The 13,331-nt window shown below is 44.5% G+C and overlaps 1 long non-coding RNA gene across 1 annotated transcript; it reads left to right on the forward strand.

Annotated features, from left to right (window-relative positions):
- The first annotated feature begins 920 nt into the window (after positions 1-920).
- LOC308626332 lies at positions 921-3,607 on the forward strand. The gene is made up of 3 exons (XR_014017227.1): positions 921-931; positions 1,899-1,992; positions 3,098-3,607. It is a non-coding gene; the product is annotated as an uncharacterized lncRNA (long non-coding RNA).
- Positions 3,608-13,331: the final 9,724 nt, after the last annotated feature.

The raw sequence follows: 13,331 nt of genomic DNA on the forward strand, positions 1-13,331 counted from the left end.
GTTAGAAGCCGTACTGTGTAACTGTCTATTTCCTGTCCTATACCCACCAACGATTAGCTTTAGTTATGTCACTTAATCAGTTTCCTCCAAAGTATCTTCATCATCATCATCATCATCATTTCAAAGCAAGGTCCCTGCTTTCAAGTTGCTTCCACTCTATTCTAGCTGAAAAAGGTAAAATGAACATGCGAAACAGCAAACAACAGGGAAGACAAGGCATGGTCAAATCTAAATTGTGTTGTTTAGTGTGTAAGTGACCCCAGGCAAGTCACTATCACCCCCAGGGCCTCAGTTTGTACATTTGATAATGAGGTTCTGTACTTGACGTTCTGACTAAAACACTATCACCCATTCTTATTTTGTATCCTGGTCTATCAAATTTGATTAACCAGTGCCCAAGCTCTCAACAGCTTTATGGTGGTTCTGAACCTCTTGGGGTGTCAGGACCCGCTTGACAATCTTACAGGAGTGGTGGAACTTGCTCTGAGGTATGTCTTACTCTTTCAGGAGATTCAAGGACCTTCAGAAATCAATCCACAGGCTCCCTTGTGGATTGTCGGGCATAACAGTTCTTAACTGTGTCAAGAATCTGTAAGAGACACAAATTATACAGCTCCCACATATTTGGGGGTCATTCCTAGACACTTTACATGTTGTTGTTGGGTGAAGATGGGGGATTAGGCTGGAAGTGCAGGGTGTGCCACACCAAGCAAGGTCTGACTCTATCCCATAGGCAACAGGAAGTACAGGAGTGCTGCAACAGAGAGGTGGGAGATGCGCCTTCTTAACAGCAAAATCCGAGAGAAGGATGCAACATAAACAGAAGAAGAAAGACAGAAAGCGGGAGGTCCTCAGTGACTCTGCCGGCACAGTCATCTGGGAGGCTTAGTGAGAGCCTATTTTGGACCTAGAGATGATCACGCTGAGTGAAGTAAGTCAGACAGAGAAAGACAAATATCACATGATATCGCTTACATGTGGAATCTAAAAAAAATGAACTTATCTATGAAACAGAAACAGACTCATAGACTTAAAAAACAAACTTACAGTTACCAAAGGGAAAGGGGGAGAGGGATAAATCAGGAGTTTGGGATTAACGTATACACACTACTATGTATAAAATAGATAACCAACAAGGGCCTACTGTGTAGCACAGGGACCTCTACTCAATACTCTGTAATGGCCTATAAGGGAAAAGAATCTGAAAAAGAATAGATAATATATATATGTGTATAACTGAATCACTTTGCTGTACACCTGAAACTAACCCAACATTGTAAATCAACTATACTTCAATTAAAAATGTAAATAAAGCAAAATAAAATAAAACCTTCCCCAAATTAGGGATGTCCCCTTTTCTAAGATAGACCTAGTGTGATTCTGTGTCATTAATAATAAGACAAATTTGCAAACCCCAAGGGACATTACGAAACCAGATAAAGGGCTGTCCTGCAGCTCCATTTATTTTCTACGCAGGGCAAGAGTGGACCCTAGCAGCCTGCTTTTGAGTTTTTCTGCCAATGTGGGGGACTTCAATGGCCCAGAGTCCACTGAGAGGACATGGCACCTGCCTCCAGAACAGGGAAGACCAGAGGGCTTTGCTTCCCACCCACATCCAGGCCAAGTGACAGGTGTTCTGTCTCTCCTCATCCCATCCTTCAGGGCAGAGATGATGGGCTACTCATCCTGTTACTTGAGGCTGGGCCAACATGGAAACACCTCTGCATTCTGTAGCAGCCAAAACAAGCAAGCAAAGTTTCTGCACAGGGAGCCTTCTCACAGAACCTTAGTGAAAATTTAATGAAAATTCATATTTCATTATGTACATGTGTAATGGACATATTTATATATTCATTTTTTTATGAGTTTAATATATATTTAATTTCATTAAATTATAGATATAGATCGATAGACTGTCTTCGGGGAAGTTTGCACAAGGATCCTGACAAATCTTCTTTCCCATAAGAGAGGGAAAAGATCGTGTATTTAAAGGTAAGAATTCGATACGGAGATGTTCTTATTCTTATAAATTTGGGATTTGGCCAACAGCCCCCAAGAATAGAGCCAGAAATCAGACAGGGTCTTGGAATTGGAGAAAACAGGTTGGATTCAAGCGTTGGTCTGTTGATTCTACTCAGAAGGTGGTGTACAGTTAGATGTAGGACATGACACCAACAAGTCTACAGAACAAACATTCTGCCTCCTTGGAGGCACCTCGTGGTCTGGCCCAGCCCACCTTCCCTCCTCCTGCCCCAAGCCGCCCACCACACAGCCTGTGCTCAGTGACACCAACACCGCCAGGTCCCCGTGAGTTTGTGCATTTCTCACCCCCATTATGACTCTCCACCCGGTGAAGTCCTGGCCATCCCCAAGCCCCAGCCCCAGAGCCACCTTGTCCATTAAGCCCTCACTAACCCCCTCTGCCCACGTCCTGCAAACTAAACAAATGTCCCTCCCTCTGGGCCACTTAGGACCATGCTCACCCGTGTGAAGCTCCCAGAGCATCGGTCGCACCCTTCTTTCCCCTGCACAGGCAGGCTCCTCCAGCGAGGAACCTGGTCTAATTCCTTTGGTTTCCCAAGATTCTAGCACAATATTGAAACATAATAGGAAATAGATGAGTATTTCTTAAAGAAAGAAAGGGAGAGACAGAAAGGAATTCCAGTTAAAGGCCTTTATAATAAGAATCCAGTGAAAGTCTCATGTGAGCCTGAATATGAAAGTGGCATTAGGAATGGAAATTATAAATTATGAAGAGATTAGATTAGATTAGTTGGGTGATTGAATGTAGGGAATGAGAGAGAAGGACCTGAAGATGATTTGACCACGTTTTCTGACCTAAGAGATGAGAGAACATAAACAGGATACTGATTGAAAACACAGGAAGAGTAGGAATGGGCTAGGAGGTGATTTCTCTTTCAGACACTAAACTTGATATCCAGGGGACCACCCACTGGTAGATGCTTCACAGACAGGTGTGTATTCAGAGCTGATGCCTTTGAAAAGTTCAGAGCTTAAAGCACAGCAGTGGAAACGGCAGAGTGGGTCCTATAAAGAGAAAAGGACCAATGACTGAGTTTGGTGTTCTGTCTCTAAGAACGAGAAAAAGAAGAGAAGGCAGTAAAAGAATCTGGAAAAAGCCAGATGAAGGTATCCAAGAAAACACAGTGTCACAGGAGCCAAGGAAGGAGAGCAGTTCTAAGAGAGCAGGAGGCCAAAGGTACAGGATGTTGAGGATGAACCGGAGGAGGACCGATGGAGACACTCAGGGTAACCCCCGAGACAGCGCCCTCACCAGACAGGATGAAGATGGAGCCAGTGGAGGGAGGGAGGGAGGGAGGACACTGAGTGTGACCTGCTCTTCAAAATGTTATGTTTGGTTACAGCAGGGGTGAGGGCTGTTTCCATTCATTCCGTAAATTATTTCTAATTGTGACCTCCTTTGTCCTTTAATTGAATATTGACTTAAGTTTCATTAAAGTTTCAATTGCCCACAACTACTAAGATAATTTTTGCTTTTTTAATTGAAGTAGTTAAAAATAGAATCTATGTATAGGCCTGAAGTTGGAGTGAAAAGTATTGATAGTTTGATGATTAATCTATACTCTCTTTTTTTTTTTTTTTTTTTTTTTTTGCGGTAGGCGGGCCTCTCACTGTTGTGGCCTCTCCCCTTGCAGAGCACAGGCTCCGGACGCGCAGGCTCAGCAGCCATGGCTCACAGGCCCAGCCGCTCCGCGGCATGTGGGATCTTCCCAGACCGGGGCACGAACCCGTGTCCCCTGCATCAGCAGGCGGACTCTCAACCACTGCGCCACCAGGGAAGCCCTATACTCTCTTTTAAAGTATATCATTTAATTCTAAAATGAAGCAACTGATTTTTTTAGTTTTTTGCTAAAAAGATGAACCCAGAAGAACTGAAAGAGACCCTTCCAAAAGAGAGAGAGAGAGAGAGAAGGAAGGAAGGAGGGAAGGAAGGAGGGAAGGAAGGAAAAGAGAAATAAAGAAAGAAAAGAAAAGAAAAAAGGAAAGGAAAGAGGCTTCCATTAAATCCAGCAGGTGTGGTATCCGCCTATCTGCTGTGGAGCTGGACCCTGAATTGGGGTCAGGGCTGCGTTGTGAGTCCTCCACTCTTGAAGCCCTCATTTCTCACTTGGCTTTCTCCTTCTGTCACTCTGGATTGCAGGCTGTATTGTTTAGTGTAGCAAAGGGAGGACTGAAATGTCTGCCTTCCTCGCAGTTTAAGTACTTTTTTTGTCTCATTGCCTAGTTATTATAGAGGAGTTCATAGGTTTAGATGGATTTTAGATCATATCAATGGGACTCGGAGCCATCTGTATCCAATCCATGCCCATCTTGGTAGGTTTATTCTCCTGAATTTAGAATGAAGACCTGGGTGCTTTAATTTGGGTTTAGCCAATTATATTTTCAATACATTTGCTGAACTGATTTGGGGAAACTTATTAAGATCTGGTTAAAAAACAGGCTTTTCAGAGATCAAAGATATTAACTAAATAATATATTCAGGGTCATCTCACTCTGTCAGTGACTTCCTGGAAATTACACTTGATGGATTTTTACAAAGGAAGTATTTCCTTCCCAGGGAAAGAAACAGGCAGCCAAGATGAAAGACCCTAAAAGGGGCTAAGAAAACAGAGGGAAAGGGCTTCTGCTTCTGCTAATTCCTGCTAAAAGCCAATTTTAAGAAAAGCTGTATTCTATATGTAACCTATTTACTTAGATATATAATTTACTGGTAGATTTTGTTTATTGCTTATGTACACGTTAGTGTCTCCCCAATAGAATGTAGGCTACAAAGGGGCAGGAATGTTTATTTAGTTCGTTGATGGGTCCCTAGCACCCAGAACAGGGTCTGGCACATACTAACTGCCCCACAGCTGTAGCATGTGTAAATGAATAATTGACAAATGCCCAAGTCCCGGGAGTGTTTCACTTTCCTACCACAGAGGACCCCTCTTCAGCATCCCCCATCCTGGCTACTTTCCCCTCTAAGAACCCCTCTCTTCTCCCAGGCAGCACACATCTGAAGCATCTCATTCCCCAGAGAACAGAGTCCTGGGGAGAGCGGTTCAACTTCTGCTATACCATTTAGGAAAGGGCATCCTCCACCTGCCTTTTGTGGAAGTGAGAGAAAGGAGGCAAAAGCCCACAGGGTCTTGGTTGAGGCAGGGAGGGAGATTCAAAAAAAAACAACACCTGGACACCAGTCTTACGACATAATTCCACTGAGACCACAAGCTGAGAGACACTGGGTATATTAGCCTGGTTTCTGTTGCTGAGTATTCTGGGCTCTACACTTAAACAGCAAGCGGTCGTTTTGATGATGACGTTGTCTGTTGCCCCAAGACAAAAGGTAAAGGTTATGGTAAAAAGCCATGTATTTAACCTCTGTGGATAATGTTCAGCCCACCCAACCCCCTTATTGAACAATTAAAGTGGCTACAGTATTATAGGGAGACAGGAAACTAAGCCACAAATTTACGATATCATATTACCTGTCCCTGTGTGACGCTTTGGTGGGGAAGAGTCACACTGGCCAAAGAGTAGCAGCTCTCAAAACGTGAGGAAGCAGGAGAAAAAAGGAGGACATGCACTTTGGCACCGACAAAGACCCTCTTATCCCAGCGTGGTGGCCGTGGAGAACACTGCTTAGATCCCCTTCCAAGAAACCCTGCCTGGGGAACGTGTTTGACTGACAGCCTCCAGCATCTTGGAATCTGCCCCAGCACGCGTGGCTATCTGTATCCAGGCGAAGGTGGGGCAGGCGGGGTTCCTAGAGGTCAGCCAGCCTGCTCAGCGTGGACCTCCTCTAACACAGAGCCTTCGCTCCAGGACTCCATTTGGCTGGCTGGGACTGTCTAGAAAGCACTGCAGTGTAGACTCTTCCTGTCCAAGCCTTCCTTCCCTCTCTGCTTTCAAAGGCACCAGATCTGCTTCCAGGTCTGAAGGTTCACCTGCCCCCTCCTGCCCCCTCTCGTTTCTCCTTCACAGGCACCCCTCCAGTGACTCTATTGCACGTCTAACCCTGTCTTGGCATTAGCTTCTCGGAAGATTTGAACTAGTTTACCTCCAATTGCCAGTACATCCTGCTAAGCACACAGTCCTTGATCATCAATGTTAAAGAAAGTTACTATGGGTGAAGATAGCTTCTAAAAGCCTTACTGGGGATAATGCACCCCCAAATGTACGTGGCAAACACCATCTCTGGTTATGTAATGGAACCAGTCAAGGAAGGTCGTGACCTGGGCTGCAAGGTGACTTCAGGAGGTCCTAGATCCGTTAAGTATATGTGTATTATGTTGAGTGTGTGTCCAATTCTGCCTGAAGACCTATAGGTTTCATCACATTCATCTACAGAATTATCAACAGAGGCAACTAATTGTCAGTGAACTCAGCAGTTGTGAACATGAAATCTGTATCATGAACTAACTTATTTTATACAAAGTTATAAAACTCTCCACCCAAATTAAAGGGGCTTTAGTCATTGTTAGATCCCTGCAAACGAAGCCTCTCATACAAAGATACTCAGAACTGCATTTTCATCTGCTACTGAACTTTAAAAAACCATGCTCTAATTTAAGGAGTTATTCCATGAAAGAAGTAAGTCACCGAACAAGCAATACATTATTTTCTCATATCAGTGGGCCAAATCTCCTGGTGGATGCTCCAACTCTCAGCCCAGATGACGCTTCAAGTTAATCCACTGGAAGATTGTGGAAAAGTACCTCTAGCAGCTGTTCTCAAGGAGAAGGTTTATGTCAGCACCACTTATATCAGCTGAGCTCAGAACTTTTGTGTCAGCAGCATAAATGCTGGTATGTCAGCATCTCTATTTTATACCCCCCAAAATGTGTATAGTTTAATTAGGCCAAAGACAGGAAACGGTTTGTTGAGAGCTCAACCTGGATGTAATGTCTTCCTAAGGAGACATTCCCATCCCACCTGGGGGACCATCGAATATGTCAGTAAAAAGCCAAACCCTCATGACTTGCCCTTTATAGGAAACTATTCTCAGAAAGGAAAAACTTTACCCCTGAATCCAGTGGAGTATTTATGGTGAGTTGGGATAATTTGTCTAGACACCCCCAGATATCTGTGCTCTGCTACCACCAACTTCAGCCCTGCACTCTGAATTCTTCCCTCGGCAGGTGGATCTTGTTTCCAGGCTCAACTTAAATGTGAAAAAGCCTGCGGAGAGAACCAGCAGATCAATCCACAGACCAGCCCTCCAGCCCGCTGTCATGCTGGAACAGGCAGGTCCTTCCAAGGTAAAGCAAGTTCCCCAGAAGGAAGGGTAGACTCGTGAACAGCAGACGGCTTAAGGACACATACAGAACTCTCTCCCTCTGCCGGTAAATGTCCTTTGAATGTACTTGGCTCTTACTTTGATGGAAAAACTCATGCTCGGTACTCTCAACTTCTCAGTCACTGGTAGTATTGTATGATCATTTTAGGAAGCAGCTCAAATTCATCCTTGGAAAACTTGGAGAAGAGCTTTTTGTTGGGGGCTGGGGAGGGCAACAGACGTATAGGCTGCTGTCTATTGAGCCACCAAGGGGAGAATTAAATCCAGTAAGTTTTAGAAAATATTAGATCATTTGAAACCCTTTCTATGGAGAGCCAGGTAGTGGTAATAAACAACAGAGGAGAGTGAAAGGCTGTGCTCAGACTTCTGAAGTAGAAACCACAGATTTCTCTGCGATGATGACAACCAGATACTAACTTCTGACAAAACAGTGGTTACCTCTAGCAAAGTTCCTTCCTGGCCACCTGAGCCCCTTACTTATATTTCTTTCTTTTTCTAAAAGGAGCAGTCACCTTCATTCTGAATGAAGGCATCTGTTCTGAAATACACATGCGCCTGCACGCACGCATGCACACGTGCGCGCGTGCACACCCACACCCACACACACACAATCTTCAAGCAATATTCTTCACTGTAGAGATCTAATGGGGTAGATCCTGATGGTCATCGTAATGATTTAGACCAAGTGAGGGCTCTTGTCTTAGGTTTTATCTATTTACTAAGAAATCTGTTTACTGAGAAACCAGGACAGTGACCCAGAGAGGGTTATAGAATTCGCAGCTTGGAGCTGCCAATATCCTCAACCAATAGCAGTTAATGCTCCCCAAATGCCCATGGGCGTAACCCCACTGACTCTAATTTTTTTTTAAGCATAAAAATCTTTTCTTCCAGTTTGACCAATGTCTATTGCACATTTAAAAAATTTACTTTTATACACATAATTCTGCAGAAGCCAGAGTCATGGGCATGAGGATCAGAGTAACATACATTAGGTGTCACGTGTACTTCTGTTAACACAGAGTCATGGCTTTTACTTGTACTGCATCTTTTTGAAGGAGCACAAACTGCTGTACTGTTGTCACTATAGAGCCACTATTCTAGATTCCTGAGGAATATAAAGGACAAACAAAAACCCTCTGAGGATGAAAGAGGGAAAAGCTGTCCCTATCACAGGAAATTAGAGACAGCTGGACTCCTGTGCGTACCAGAGTGAATGATCAAACAAGCCATTACAATACTGTACATGTAGCTGTGAACATAACTTTTGGGGGAACATCATACTAACTAGGATTATGTAGGGGTGCTTTTTTAATGACATGAACAAAGCAGTGTTAATACCAGTAAGGTTTCTGGGTCCACTGTGCTGAGCAAGCAACATGGAACCGTGGATCTAGCCTTGGCCCTTCCACGGACAGGCCGTGACACTCTAAGTCACCCATCCTTTTATTTCTTGGATTCTCCTCCAGCAAAATCAGATACTACTTCCTACTTGTCAGTACACCCTGGAGAGCCCTTGAGAAGCTTAGCACTGGGATCCAAAATCCCAAGGATATTCGTATTTCTCATGGATGCTGCCTGGGGTGGCTGCCTAGCTCACAGGATCCCCAAACTAGCCCCTGTGAAGCAGGAAGTTTGTCATAGAACATGGTCATTTCTGGACTGCAGGAAGCTAAGTGCTTGTCCACAGCTGATTAATACAGGCATAGACACTTCATTCAAACTGGGCTGACTAAATTCTTCTCCCAGGACACCAAACGGAAAGACGGAAAGGCACACAAAGATTGGAAACTGTCCCTCTAGAGAGTCGGAAGACGTTTTGTTAAAACTCTCAGCTCCTCCACACACACATTGGAGGGGATTCCTCACCGAGCCTACAACCATCACAGCCGGGGCCTGCTGTGGACCACAGGGACCCATCCCCTCCCCATCCCTTTGGGGGGCTCCATTCTGCAGCCCTCCACCCCACCGAGGGTCGATCATATGCCCCCAAGACTCATGCTTCTGGGTAACCCAGGAGCCCCATGGCTGGACCCTGGTTCTGGAAGTTGGCCTGGTGTGGGAATTACTCTTGCTGGCCGGCACAGCATCTCTTTTGTGGGACTGTAAGAGACTGAGCTGCCGGGATGCCGCTGACACACTGATTTGGGGGCCCTACACACACTATCCGTCCCTGTCAGAGAGCATCACTAGTGGTAAGAATAAAGTTTGTTTTGTGAGACTTTTGTTTCATATGTATGTTTATAGAATTTGTATATATATTTATATAAATATTATTTATATTATACAAGTATTTATATAATATATAGAGATGTTTATGTGAATATGTTTGTTGTAAATTTATATTTATATATATTGGTATGTAATAAATATCTTATTGTGGGTCATAGTAAAAATGAATGCCCTTGCTGAACTACCACATTCACCTGAAAATAGATTAATATCTGTAAAACCAGTGCTGGTAAGCAGGCAGTAGCAACACATGCTACAATGTAAAGTTTATCTCCATCAAAACAACTTAGAAGAGGTAGAAACAAAGGAGAAACATCTAGAGCAAGATGTTTATTTACAATTCCATTCACACCATTCCATTCACAATCCATTCATCATGAGTCAAACAAACAAAATAGCTACGTGCTTTCTTTTGTCACTGGGCAGAGCTGGACACCCTTAGCTCAAAAGGGACAAGTGGTAAATGCAGACAGGTTGGACTTCCCTGGTGGCACAGTGGTTAAGAGTCTGCCTGCCAATGCAGGGGACATGGGTTCGAGCCCTGGTCCGGGAAGAACCCACATGGCGCGGAGCAACTAAGCCCGTGCGCCACAACTACTGAACCTGTGCTCTAGAGCCCACGAGCCACAACTACTGAAGCCTGCGTGCCTAGAGCCCGTGCTCCGCAACAAAGAGTAGCCCCCGCTCGCCGCAACTAGAGAAAGCCTGTGCACAGCAACAAAGACCCAACGCAGCCAAAAAATAAATAAAATTTTAAAAAATAAATAAAAGATAGAATAAAATATTCTGTTGTTTCAGTTTTAAAAAAATGCAGACAGGTCACACAGGCCTTGGTTCACAACTGCCTCTCTTAAACAAAGCCAAACAGAGTATCACCTCTAAGCCCATTCAGACATCTGAGTCTGTCAACGCAAGGATCTCAAAGGATGACCTTCACATGTCATTACCTCTACCCCATCTACCATTTTGCCTGGCTTTTAAAATCCTATCATGTTACTGATCAATAATTGAAATGTAAAATCCTATAATTGAGTTATTTCTATTAAATCTTTTCATTCCTATGGAAAATAAATTTAGTCAAGATAAGTAAAAAAAATCAAAATTCCAAACAATTTTACATTTGCATGACTCCTAGAAATGTCAAGTTTTTTTTGTTTGGTTTTCTTTTTTGTGTGTGTGGTACGCGAGCCTCTCACTGTTGTGACCTCTCCCATTGCGGAGCACAGCCTCCGGATGCACAGGCTCAGCGGCCGTGGCTCACGGGCCCAGCCGCTCCGCGGCATGTGGGATCTTCCCGGACCGGGGCACGAACCCGTGTCCCCTGCATCGGCAGGCGGCCTCCCAACCACTGCACCACCAGGGAAGCCCTGTCAAGTCTATTTTTAAATCTCCCTTAATCCATTCAGTCAGTCCTGTTGGGAGTCAACATGTTAGCACTGTCAGTGCCTGGTCAGGCCTGAAAGAAACAAACTCTATGACTCGAGGCTGAAAGGAAAGTTCTAATGCACGGAAAGCTGTCAAGTACCTCATGATTTCTTCCAGTTTATGGGTGCTCATTATAACAGCATCCATCTCTCTTAAAAATCCATCCATGACTGTCAGATATTCTTCCTTCAATTAAAGGTTATTCTCCCTGATAATGTTTCCAAAAGGATGCTCCTCTTTTCTTTAAAAAGTGTGGACAGAGGGGCTTCCCTGGTGGCTCAGTGGTTGGGAGTCCACCTGCCAATGCAGGGGACGCAGGTTTGATCCCTGGTCCGGGAGGATCCCACATGCCGTGGGGCAGCTGGGCTAGTGCGCCACGACTGCCAGGCCTGCTCTCTGGCGCCCGCGAGCCGCGACTGCTGAAGCCCACATGCCTACGGCCCGTACTCTGCAGCAGGAGAGGTCACCGCAGTGAGAAGCCCGCGCACGCAACGAAGATCCAATGCAGCCAAAAATAAATAAATAAAACAAATAAACTTCTTAAAAATTAAAAAAAAAGTAACTCAGGAATATACAATAAAAAAAAAGAAAAGTGTGGACAGAGAAGATAGATTTGATCATCACATTCTTTGACAGCTAGCATCACTCAGCCCACAATTTTTTTCTTTGAGACACCACACCTTTTTATGTCGGTGCTGTTTGTGTGTGTTTATGACATCTATCACCACGTACCTGTTAAGGTAAAGCTATGGCACCACAGGAAGAGGCATCGCCGGCCAAATCCCTTGTAGGTTATGTCAGGGTGAGTGATGGTGGTGGAAGCGTGGAGAACAGCAGAAACTGGGAGATTCTAGGATGCTTTATCAAGATCAGAATTTGTGCAAAGCTCGAGTGTTGAGTGTTTTCTTGAACATTTTTCATATTCAACCTAAGCCAAAATTTTATCTTTAAGCCCAGATCATTCCACAAACCAAGTGACTCAACTAAGGGTAGTTTTCAGTATTTCGTTATCCAGTCTGATGGGTTCACAATAATTCAGTATTTCATTCTGAACCCACTTGATATTTTTAGGAGAGGATCACAGCCTTATAAGGAAAAGGATATAAAGAAAGGGAAAATGCAACGATTGGCTTGTGACTGCTAAGAGCTCTTTTCAGAGAGGTGACCTGTTACCTTAAAGCGCCACGCTCCACGTGCATATGAGCGAGAAGGCATGCCTAGAGGAGCGCCCTCTAGTGATGGTGGAACATCTATAACCATGTCAAAGCTGGGTCGTGGGGATTATCTCCAAATGACACTAGACACAGAGTCACAGAAATACACCGACAAGGTATTCATCATTCAACTCTTGGTCACGCAATTTTAAACATGCCCCATTTGCTGGCCCATTGGGCCTGGGTGGCTTTTAAAAGTAAATCCTGTGTGGGCTTCCCTGGTGGTGCAGTGGTTGAGAGTCCACCTGCTGATGCAGGGGACACGGGTTCGTGCCCCGGTCCGCGAAGATCCCACGTGCCGCGGAGCGGCTGGGCCCGTGAGCCATGGCCGCTGAGCCTGCGCATCCGGAGCCTGTGCTCCGCAACGGGAGAGGCCACAGCAATGAGACGCCCGCGTACCGCAAAAAAAATAAAAATAAAAAAATAATAATAATAATAAAAATAAATCCTGTGGTCCCCAGTGAATAGCACTTTTTGTGGGTGTGGGTGTTCATGGTTTTGTTAAATGTAAACATTCAGAATAGATCGCAATTTTCATAAATTTGTTTTGGCATTTCCTCAGTTTTTTATAATCTGGGACCTTCAGTAGTTGGACGTGGCCACAAGCTGTCTGCTGCCCTTTCACATACCCCAACCCTAATCCTGCTTTGGTCCTCGCTGTTCCTTTCTCCCTTTGCTGTTCCTAAAGAAGCAGGTCCAACTGACCTGCCCCCTCACTGCAGAATTAGCGATCCCCTCCCCTTTGCTCTTTATTAAGATGCCGTTACAGTCTGTGCTACACGTTTCATATGAGCGTGTCTGTCCCTGCATATACTGTGAGGACTCAAAGGCAGGGATGTTACCTTTGTCAAACTCAACAACGCTCTTCATTCCCCTCCTCAGATCTGCTGGTACCCAGGGCCTGCTATGCACTGTGGTTACTTGGCATTGCTCACAATGTTTACACCCTTGTCGCCCCTTTTGTGTTGTATACTAATCAAGAGTCAGTTTCTTTTATGCCCACCAGACTTACAGTTATTGTAAGTGTGTGATTTCTTTAAACACTAGGCAAATATAAAATGAGTGCAGCAGAAATGAAAAATTTATTTTTGTGAAATGTATCCTGAAAGTTTTGGGGAAAAGTAGATGAAGGAGAATCA

The sequence above is a fragment of the Mesoplodon bidens genome (genome assembly GCF_964165515.1).
Source record: "Mesoplodon bidens genome assembly, chromosome: 12".
NCBI classification, from domain to species: Eukaryota; Metazoa; Chordata; class Mammalia; order Artiodactyla; family Ziphiidae; genus Mesoplodon; species Mesoplodon bidens.